Here is a 10,678-nt window from a genome sequence, read left to right as displayed (position 1 = left end):
TGGGCTGGATCACTGGTGTCAGCATGCAGATGTCTCCTGCTGGCTTCCATCTCCGAAAAGCCAAGACTAAAACGACAAACCCAACAAAACATCCAAAGCCTGGGCCCACACCATCACTTCCTGCCTCTGGTGCCATTTCTTTCCTTCTCTACATAGATGTAGCCTCGGTCTCCACTTTCTCACCTGTCTTTACTGAACCCACGCCAAGAGGGCACCACACCTCCAGGCCTGTGCACTTGACCTCCGCATTTCTAGACCTGAGATCTGAGGGCCACATCTCTGTTCTCCTTGTACTGCTTCTCCGTGGCTTTTCCCTCAGCTGCCCACTTGCACCTCGTGACACACTTTTTGCTTCCATGTCCCCTCGCTCCTGCTTTTCCTCCTACGTCACGAGCAGTCGGCATGCTCTGACGTTGATCTGCTTCTCTGGAGCACGTGACAAGTTCACTGCATTTTCTGTGCTCCCTCTGCCCCTCCTAACACGTAGTTGCTCTAAGCGGGGTTGTTTGCCTTCTCCTCTGTCTGCATTCTCTCCTTAGCTCATCTTGTCCGGTCCCATGGCTGGTTACTTCCAAATCTATGTTTCCAGCTCTGATCTCTCCCCAAAACTCAGAGCTAAGCAAAGCCTATCTAGAATGTACCAACCCAGAACAGAACTCATGATTTTCTTTCAACCTGTTCTTCATCTGCTCTCTGCTATGGAAACACAGGAGATCCGATTGCTCAAAGCAAAAAAAAAAAAAAAAAGTTCTCCTTGCTTTTTCTTTTCTTATCCCCAACATCTGATCCCTCAAAAAGCTTTATTGATGCTACCCTACTCAGTGTCTGTCACCATCTTCCTCTCCCAGGCCTCCTCTGGGACCAGCCTCTAACTGAGCTCCCAATTCCCTGTTCCCCACCCCACCCTGCCTCCATTCCACACAACCAGAGGAATTTTTTCCAACATAAACTGGATCGTGTCACTTCCTTGCCCAAAATCTCACCTGTTTCCCATCCTAATTAGTGCAAAATCCCAACCAGCACCCTGCACACTGAGAAGCACAGGTCCCTGCTAGCTCCCATTTATTTGTTCAGAAAGCCACGGACCACTACCATGGTGATGGAGACACTGGAATTCCTTCCCATCCTTCTCCCAAGGCCGCATCCGCTCTTCACTGCAAGGGACCCCTCTGTCCCGGCCTCCGCCCAGGCCAGCGGCTGCTGCTCCTGCATTCTGAGCTTCGGCCTCCTACCTCACAGCCACGAGCTGCTCGGAATATCTGGCTCCACTAGACATCTATTCGAGGCCACACACTTTGCCGAGGGCTCTTTCTGTGGTCCCCTATTCCTTCCTCATAACAGACTTAGGACATAGGTACTGCTGCTAGGATACATAGAGACCATCGCTCATCAGAAAACAGGGCTGAATGTTACACTGTCACAAGAACATAATCTTAAGTAAAGCAAGGACCAGCGACCATGCTTTAAAACATTTTGCATTTTATCAGGATGACCACCTTATTCAGAAAGGGTTCGATGGTGGGGTTTTAAATACATACAGGTGAACTGGCAAGGATCTATTGCCCTCTGGGGTTTTCTCAGCCCCTCAAATCACCTGCTTGGATTATCTCAGCCCCTGGAGTTATCTACTCCACTCTAAGTCAGGCCTATCTTCCCCATCGTCCTACACAGGTGACTGGCAAAGACCCATATCTTCCCGCGGGGACCATTCCCGCCCCTTCTGGAACCACACTCGTGTGTGGAACACTCAGTCCTTTTCTCGAGTACTCTCCCACTTGATCCTCAGCTTGGCCCTGCGATGTGCACAGGGTAGGAGCTGTTCTAATCTTAAAGACGTGGGAAGGAGGGCGCAGCATGGTGAAGGGGGGGTGGCCTCCTCACTCCCCAGCAGTGCAGCCAGGTTCCAGAACTCCTCACCAGTGTTTCTCTGCACCACGTCCAGTTAAGGCCGAGGACCTCGCCTAGGAACGAGCAAATACTTCCCAAAAGCTGAGCACTGCACACAACTGACTTCAGCCAGCCAGGAGCCACTGGGCCACCGCTAACACAGGCCTTCCCTCTTCCTCCCAAGTCCTGTGGGGTCAGTCGGACACCACAGGGGTGCAGTCTTCCTGGCCTGCGAGCCTGTCCTCTTCTCACAATTTCCAAGTCATCCTCAGAGGCAGGGAAGAGCCACAACACCTTCATTAAAAAGGAGACGTACTTGGCTGTTTCCAGCCTGCGGAAGCGTGCCCCATCGGGAGCAGAGGTGGCCAGGAGAAGACCCAGTGGAAGGAGAGGATGTGGGAGTGCAGGGAGCCAGAGCCAGCTGCTTCAGGACAGGGGATGGGACCCAGGTCCCTCGGTGGCTTCCCTGGGCCTCTACAGTAACAAGAGTCTGCCTCCGCTCAGGAATCTCTGCCTCCTTCACAAGTGGCTCATCCAGTTTTCCTCTCCTAGCTCCAACCCAAAGGAACCCTAGTTAGACTCTACAGCAAGAGGCTGAACACCCCATGCGTAGAAGGCCGGGCTGCAAAGTGACAGAGTGAAGTCAGCTACATGTAAGGAAAGTGGCAGGGAGGGGTGAGGCCGTGGGCAAACCAGGGTGCCGCTGCCCCTCTGAAGTGGGTGAGTTTTCCCTGTTCCATCGCTGCAGCTCCCCCTGAGGGCAGGCTCATCACCAGTGCGTGTGCTCTGTCTGTGTGAAACACTCACTCATCAAAGGCAGGGAACTGACTTGTCATTTTTTCTTGAATCTATCTTTTATTTTTTCACTTCGCTTATATTTTAGGTTTCCCATATAAAAGAAACCATGTGATGAAGAAGAAGAAAAGAAGAAGAGGAAGAGGAAGAGGAAGAGGAAGAGGAAGAGGAAGAGGGAAGAGGAAGAGGAAGAGGAAGAGGAAGAGGAAGAGGAGGAAGAGGAAGAGGAAAAAGAAGAAGAAAGCCACAGACCGCTGGGCTATTGTCAGGGTGGAGTGAAGCCCATGCACGGTGAATATTTATGAATCAATAAGCCAGTGATTTCATAAGATAAATTATATTTCTCCAATGGTGATGACTCTGTACCTCAGCGTCCCACCTGAAAAGCATCCATACCCACCACTCTTCCGGGTTTAATGTGAGAAGTGATGGGGGAAATTTCTAGCTCTAAAAACCCACACAATAGTTCTTTAATGTGTGGGAGTGGGGCCATGGCCCTCTAGGCGTTTGACATTTAAAAGGAAACTTCTGCGCCTCTACACTCAAGGCATTGATATAATCTGTGTAACATTTGTTACTTTTCTAGGTCTCTGCTTCTTAAAATTGTTTTTTGACCCTGGCAATGGGAGAAACTCAAAAGAGACAGCCACAGATCTGATGTTCTTTGTAAAGAGTCAGAAAATCCCCATCTTTGCGTAAAGATACAAATAGTTGCTTGGTGCTTCCTGTTGATGGGAGCCTATAAAAGGAGCTGTTTCTGTGCAATAAATCAGACTTCGCTTGGTCTCCACTCAGACTTTAGTGTTCTTTCCTTTCTCAATCCTCACTCCCCAACTCAGGCTGGTTCGTGCTGTGATGGCTGGGCCGCCACATTAATGGGTACTTGTTACTGTGTGAGCTCTGGATGACAGTCCGGGCTCCTCCTCCCATGATTCTTCACACACAATGACACCAGAATCCTTAAGCAAATGCACAATTTGTGCCTTTCAGGCCTGCAGCACTCTGTGATTATCACCCATTATCACAGGATCTGTGAGGAGGAAAGGGGTAAACGTAGGGGAAGACAGGAGTACAGTTCTCCCAAGGGAAGCACCAGTACGGATTAGGGTGGGAATCAGAACTTTTACACAGAACCAGTGGCTCAGAGAAGCCACACAACAGAACATGTCCTGAGGCAGGACGCGTCCAAGGCTCCCGCTGCAGCCACGAGGCCTTGAGGCCTGCTGTGCACGGTGGAAGTTGTTTCCAGCACTCTGAGCCAGTAGGGGATTTGTTTTCCCTTGTCAGCATCTTCTGTCTCTGGAGGGCTCTTTCTAAAAACGCTCACGCGCATGCTCCAGAAAAAGACTGGGGAAGACGGTGCACCGTCCTGGCCAGTCACATCCCGGTGGTTCAGAGACAGCTGGCACCTTCCTGTTTTTGCTCATCCTTTTCTGTTGCCTCCCCGCAACTATAAATATTTTCTGAGCCACTAAAAACGGGAGGGAAGCCTTATAAACCACTATGGCATTGTTTACCTCACACATTTACCAATAGTTCCTTAATGGCAAATACGTGTTTTCCTGGAATTAAATGTGTTTGATTATATCATATATATGTAGATTTTTACCATACACATATATATGAATCATGAAGTCATTAGTTCATTCAGTCTAGGATCCAAATAAGGTCCACACACACTGCCTTTGACTGGCAGCTACCTTACGAGGTAAGGTTTGTTTTTTAAACTAACCTTAAACTAAAAAGTCCTCTCCCCTTCTTTTTCCCCCTGGGTATTTGTTGAAGAAACTATGACATTTTTTTTCCTCTAGTGTTCTCCCTCGTTTGAGTTTTTCTGGTTGCCTGCCCCTATTATATGCCCTGCTTCCCCTGGGTTCCTAGACTGGATGTTGAGGGCATTGCCTGGAGTAGGTTTTGTCCCCTGAGTCAGCGTGGTGTGCTCCTGTGGGGACACGAGATGCCTGGGTGTTGCTTGGGATATCAGTGGCCCCTGATAATCAGGATCTCCATCTGTTATCCCCTGAAGGTTCTGTTAAGTAGTATTCTAGCTCTACTTTTCTTTCTTTTTTTCTTTTTTCTTTTGGTAGTGGGGATTGAACTTGGGACCTTGCACTTGGGAAGCAGGTGGCAGAACCACTGAGCTAAGTCCCCAGACCTCTACTATTCTTTTTTAATGTATTATCTGGAATAGTTGTATAAAGAGAAATTTCCCCTCATCAACTATTTGGGTTGCCCTGAGGTGCTGTTTGAAAGGGAAACTACCTCCTCCAGCTATAGCACACGCCTGTAATGCCAGCACTCTGGGAGGCTGAGGCAGGAAGAGCACAAGTTCAAGCCCCACCTGGGAAATTTAGTAATTTAGCAAGGTACTGTCTCAAAATTTAAAAAAAAATTTTTTTTAAGGTCTTCAGGGTACAGCTCAAGGCGAAGGCCCTTGGTTTAACCCCCAGTACTGTCAAGAAAGGAGTGGAGAAAGAAAAGAAAAGAAAGAGAAACAACCACCTGCCATTTTGAGATTTGTTGAGTGGAAAGAGCCAAGGGAGAGGCAAAGCTGGGACGAACGTGGTGAGAGCGTCTATCCGAGCAAGCGTCGAACGTGATCTCCTGTCCGGGGTCCTCAGCACTTGCGCAAGGAGGGTAAGGAGCTGAGCGCTTTGTCCCCCACTCCCAGGGCGGCCTCCCCTGCACGGCCTCATTAGCCTGGCCCCTCACTCAGCTCGGAGGGCTGGAATCCCACCCACCCTGCACCCTGCACGGCTTCAGCTCCTCAGAGGTCTACCCTGGACGGAGCACCGAGTAGGTATGAGTACGTGACAACTTATAGGTCCGGGGGTGAACCGTTTACTCTACGATTATCTCCATCATTCTCGACAGCCCTTGGCAGTGTCTATCTGTACTGCGCAGCTCCACCCTCCGGGAGTGACCTGTCCTCAGGGCTCGGCCCCGCCCCAGCCCAGGAATGAAGGCTGCTTCCCCATTCACTTGCCAACATCAGGCTTTAGTCTTCAAACCACTGCACATTAGACAGCTGAAAAATAAATTTTTCTAATGTACAGCCCAACTAGTATTGCCAAGGACTACCTCTTCGCGGTGCTCCTTCTGGGGCTCCTTACGTAGTCGTACGTTTTCTTCTTAGGCACGGGGTCCCCCTTGCACTGCCGAACGGGGGCAGGTGCTCAATGAGAGAAATCGTTGTGAGAGAAATCAAGGGCACTTTTTGAAAAAACAAGTACCTTTGGAAAATACATGCATGCAAAAGTGTTTAAAGAAAAATAACGCATAATCGTACTTATCAAAGAGGACTGTTAATAATCTAGCTATCTCCTTTCAGATTTTCTGTACATAATAAGTCTACACGCTTATCACCCCAATGAGATCTTGCTACATTCAGCTTTCCAGTAACCTGCTCTCCTCACAGGAACCTTCGCAATCTCTGCTAAGGAATGACAAACCCATAGGAGAGATAGTTTGTTAATAGAGAAATAATTATTCACAAAAGCAAAGGCACACAGGAGCACTAGGAGGAGGTTCTCATCTTCAGTATTGATTGGAAATGCAGATTAGAAAAAAGTATACAGCTCAACCTTTCACTGTCACAGAACTGGCAATGACAAAGAAATAAAAATGCCCAGGGCCTGCAAGCTGGAGGAGATGAGCATTCTTACTCACCAATGAAGGCCGTGGATCAAGAGCCAGCTTTCTGGGAGGGGACTAATAAAGTCTTGAAGCCCAGGATCCCCTGCAGGAGCGTTTCCTCCTGAAATGACTAGCATGAGCGAGTGGGTCATGGTATATTCACACCGCAGGATCCTGGGGCCCGTGTTCGAGAAGACTCCGGGCTCGTGTGGCAGGATGTTCATGAGGCCCCATCACACACCAGAAGCGTATGTGGCACGACTTCATTTCTGTTTGTACGAGTGTGCACACAAATGACTGAAAAGAGATTTACCCACCCACGAACAATGCATTATCCTGGGTGATGATGTTTTCTAAGGTTTTCGGAGTTTCTGTATGTTTTCTAAGGTCTTTTACATTTAACAAGTGTAATTTGTGTAAAAAGGGAGGGAAATGTTATTAAAATCGTTTCTAGGAGGAGTGTGACAGTTGACAAAGGGCAAACACAGATGAATTTAAGAATTTGATTCTTGCCTGGTGCATGGTGGTTACACACCTGTAATTCCAGCACTCTGGAGGCTGAGGCAGGAAGACGGCAAGTTTGAGCCCAGCCTGGGCAACTTAGCAAGACCCTGTCCCCCCAAAAAACTAAAAAATAAAAAATGGGTGGGGAAGGAGCTCAGTGCAAAAGCTTCTGAGGCTTGAGTGCCTGCCCAGTTTTGTGCGGGTTTCAGTGTGGCTGGACAGCTCAGGGTGGGGGCCAGGCATTTTCCTTTCGCTGCATTTTGGAGTCATAGGCTAGAGGAAGTAAAGGAAATGAGAACAAATCTTTCTGCACAGGGTGAATTAAAGACAGCGTGTGGAAAGGAAGAGGTAAAGGACACCCAGCCTCTGATCAGGACTCACCTACAGCTGCCGGACTTCAGACCATAGAGGGGCGGCCAGCAGCAGGTGCCCAGACCCAGAGGCACAGAACAACTTATGAACTGCTGCCAGCCACGGACTCTGGAAGCGGACGCCCAAGGTCTGCAAACAAAACAAAGGGAGAGTTCTCCCCAGGTTCCTGGTCCCCAGAAACTTCTGCGACTTGGTCAGGAGAAGGAGGGGTGAAGGGTAACCAGGCCTGGAGGAGCCAAATCTTTTCTTTCTTGGTTAAAAAAAAAAAAAAAATTACCCGAGATCAGAACGCCTTATGTCAAAATTTTAACGGATGGTTTACATCTCTGGTGGAACCGGAGCGCAGATCAGGTGTCAAGGCGGAAATGTGGACGAAGCTGGGCCAGTGGAGCCTCGGGAAGGGCTGATGGTTCAATGTCACAGCACAGCGCGGTGAGGCCGTGAGATCCGGTGTTTCCGGGCTTGGCCCCGCGCTCCTGCACCCCGCGCAGTGGCCACCGGCCAGCAGCCTGACCCCGGAGCACCCAGAGGGATTCGCTGGCAGGGGGACTCAGGCCTCCGCGTCTTCTGGCCGCCCGCTCCCCAGCCCGCGGGGTAGCACAACAGCGCTGGTTCTCCCCAGTGCGCCTACCTTCCCTGCCCTTCAGCCGACAGCCGCGGAAAGGAAGGCGCCGCTGTCACACGCCAGTACTGCAGAAGGGTTTGCGAGGCATTTTAAACCAACTTTTTTATTTTAGACCAGTTTGGATTCACAGAAGTATCGCGCAGATAATACAGAGACTGCACCCCATGTGTGGTTTCGGCTATTATGAGTATCTCATACCAGGATGGCACACTGGCCCAATGAATGAACCGATATTGATACATTTTTATTAACTGAAATTCAGACTTTACTGGGATTTGCTTGGCTTCTATAGCCTCTCCTTTTTTCTGTTTCAGGTGCCCATCTAAGATACCACATGGCATTTGGTCAATGAGTCACTGTTTCTCAAATTTTCCTTGTTTTTTAAAATTGCAATACAATTTACATACTGTAAAATCTACCCATTCAAATGTACAGTTCATCGGATACTTTTTACTATATTTGCAAAGTTGTGCAACCATCAGCACTATCTAATTCCAATCACTTGCAACTCCTGGAGAAGAAACCAGCAGAGCTGGGGGGGTAAGCACAGTGGCAGGGCAGGTACAAGGTTCCAAGTTCAGTCCCCAGCACAAGGAAGGAGGTAAGTGGCGGTCGCGGGGGGAGAAGAAAAGAAGGGGACAGAATAAAACCTGTACTGGTTAGAAATCACTCCCAGTTCCCACAGCCTCATCTATCTTATCTTTTATAATTGGAACCATAGACTTTGTAAACATCTGATTTCTTTCATTTAGCAAAATATGTTCAAGCTTTATCCCCATTGTAACATTCATTAGTACCTCACTCCCATTTGTGGCTGCATAATATTCCATTATATGGACATACCATACTTGGTGTATTCATTCAACTGATGCGTTCTTCCACTTTCTGGTTATGATGGGTAGTAATTCTGTGAATATTAGTGTGCAAGTCCTTTATACAAATTCATGTTTTCAAAGATCTTGGGTATATTCTTAGGAGTAGAATTGCTGGGTCCTAAGATATTTTATGTTTAACTTTGAAGTTTTCCAAAATTCTATGCTTAAAAACATGAAGCATAGTTTCCAGGGTGGCTGCACCGTTTCATCTTCCTGCACCAATGTTACAGGGCTCCCATTTCTCCACATTCTAGCCAGTACTTGTCTGTTTATTCACAGCCACCCTCGTAAATGTGAAGTTGTATTTCACTGTGCCTTGATTTGTGTTTCCCTAATGACTAATGATGTTGAGATTTTTAAAACACGTTTATTGACCATTTGTATATCCTCTTTGGAGAAATGTTTATTACAACCCTTTGCCTGTTTTAAAAGCGGATTCGTTTTTATTGTGGAGTTAAGAGTTCTTTAGAGATTATGAATGCTAGATCCTTACCACATGTATGATTTGCAAATATTTTCTTTATCCTAAAGGTTGTGTTTTAACTTTTTTTGTGATGGCTTTATTGAGATAGAATTTATGCGCCACATAATTCACTCACTAGAATGTACAATTCAGTTGTGCACATATAGTCACAGAGTTGTACACCATGCCCCTCTTTTTTTGAGGAGGCAAATGGAGATTTAATGCAGAGGTTCCACACTGAGCTACATCCTTCACTAGACTTTGTGACTTTTTTATTCTGAGACTGGTTATTACTAAATTGCTAAGTTGCTCAGGATGGGCTCAAACTTGAGATCCTCCTGCGTCAGCCTCTCAGAGTGTTGGGTTTACAGGCGTGCACCATTCTGCGTGGCTCTAGTACAAAGTGCCAATATCATATAACCAGCATCTCTGTATTCCATCTGGGGTTCTAGGCAGCGATTCCTGATCTCCTCTGCCATACAATGTGCGGCCTACTCCCTGGCTAGGCATGCAGGGCTCACCTGGCCTTTCTGCTGTCCTGCTATTGATTCCCCACTGCGTGGGCCACACTCGGGCTTGCTTTAGCCTCGGCACATCTTCCTCCAGAACTGCGAGTCCACCCAAGACCTTCAAAGCCAGTCACATCAAAGCTCTCCTGGGCCCCAGAAGTGTCTGTCCCACACCCTGTCCCCTCAAGGCATTTGATGGTCTCTCACTTGCTCGGTTCTGTGTTGTGATGTATCTAATGTTTTATTGGGCTGGGGATTTAGCTCAGTAGTTCTGCTGCCTGCCTTGCAAGCACAAGGACATGAGTTTGATCCCCGGTACTAAAAAAAAAATTATAAAAATGTTTTATCTATCTTCTTGACTATGTAGATCTGGAGGACACATCTGTCTGATGATTTTTAATTCCTATATAAACCAGTGCAGATGTCTGATGTTGAATTAGTGGAAGGTATGTGCTACACAGCTCTAAAGTGAATCAGATGTACTTTAGATCCCAATGCCAATAATAATACTGTATTCCCACAAAAATATTCCATGTGGAATGTTTTAATTTGCCTTCTTGTTTATGGGATGTTGCTCACATTGCCCTCTCATAAGGCAGAGATTAGTCAGGAATGGTGATATACGCCTGTAAACCCAGTACTCTGGGAGGCTGAGGCAGGAGAATCACAAGTTCAAGCCCAGCCTGAACAACCTAATAACTTAAAAAGACCCTGTCTCAAAATAAAAAATAAAAGTAAAAATTTAAAAAAGCCACTGGGGATATAGATCAGTGTGAATGCCCTGGGTTCAATCCCTAGTCACTCACACACACACACACACACACACACACACACACACACACACACACAGAGAGGCAAAGATGGATTTAGAAATGAATAAACAGAATGCTTATTCACCAATCCTCCACAGAATACCAGCTAGATGATCTAATATATTCTTTTTCCCTAGCCACAAAGAAGTCAAGGAAGCAAATGACTAACAAAACAAACTAGGAGAACGAGCTTTTCAAGA

This window comes from Fukomys damarensis, unplaced genomic scaffold (genome assembly GCF_012274545.1).
Source record: "Fukomys damarensis isolate Sample0158 unplaced genomic scaffold, DMR_v1.0_HiC HiC_scaffold_21, whole genome shotgun sequence".
Taxonomy (NCBI): Eukaryota; Metazoa; Chordata; class Mammalia; order Rodentia; family Bathyergidae; genus Fukomys; species Fukomys damarensis.
The sequence above is the reverse complement of the archived record's forward strand: the minus strand, read 5'-3'. Positions refer to the sequence as shown.